Source organism: Myotis davidii, unplaced genomic scaffold, assembly GCF_000327345.1.
Source record: "Myotis davidii unplaced genomic scaffold, ASM32734v1 scaffold1608, whole genome shotgun sequence".
NCBI classification, from domain to species: domain Eukaryota; kingdom Metazoa; phylum Chordata; class Mammalia; order Chiroptera; family Vespertilionidae; genus Myotis; species Myotis davidii.
In genome coordinates, this window is record NW_006299164.1 from 276,145 (window position 1) to 276,958 (window position 814).

At 54.8% G+C, this 814-nt stretch overlaps 1 protein-coding gene across 2 annotated transcripts in view; it reads left to right on the forward strand.

Moving 5' to 3' along the window:
• Positions 1-814, forward strand: part of SARS2 (seryl-tRNA synthetase 2, mitochondrial) — an 11,520-nt gene that overhangs the window by 4,331 nt on the left and 6,375 nt on the right. The gene's annotated exons all lie outside the window — the stretch shown is intronic.

Consider the following 814-nt stretch of genomic DNA (forward strand, 5'->3'; position numbering starts at 1 on the left):
GGCTGATAAATTAGTGGCTCCCCCAGCATCCCCAACCCAGGTTCCTTCCCTCTCTCTCCCATGACTTCACTGTGGTGATTTGACCTCAGTTTCCCCTCTCACGGTTCCAGGATGGTTGTCATAGTAATGTGTCTCTTCCAGTGACTCTGCCAGAGGCTGAAAATGGGGCTTCTCTGGCTTGGGTGCCTTTTCCAAGAGTAGGGAGACCTTCCCCGAAGCCTCCAGCAGATCCCCTCACTCTCCTGGGCCCAGAACTCCCACGCCCACCCATCAGCAGCAAGAGGCAACCTCAGCTGGACCCGTGTCCCTGAACTCTAGCAGCCTGGGAGGGCAGACTGAGTCGGGGCCTGTGGGAAAGGAGGAAGGAGGGGAGGTGAGTTTGGATTAGACAGCCAGCAGCATCTGCCGCAGAGGCTGAAAAATAGTCATAAGAACAATAGCAGGCATTTATATGCCAGTCACTGTGTGCCAGGCACTGCTCTAGATGCTTCCCTTACTCAAAATTCTCACAACACTGAGACCGGGACAGTACAAACCCAGTTCTACAGCTGAGGAGGCTGAGGCCTCGGGCGGTTAAAACGTGCCTCAGTCTCAGCCAGGAAGCGGGAGAGGCAGGATTCGCATCCAGGCCTTGGGCTGCCTTTCAGCACTCTGTTCGAAGGCCTCTCGCAACACTGATTACACCTCCCTGGGCCACAAGCATCACAGCACAATTGATCTCAGTTAATGATCAGTGAATGCCAGAGCATCATCTCAGGGAAGCCATGCACCAGCCTGCTGGGAGGTCCTGTTATCATCCCATTTCACAGATGGG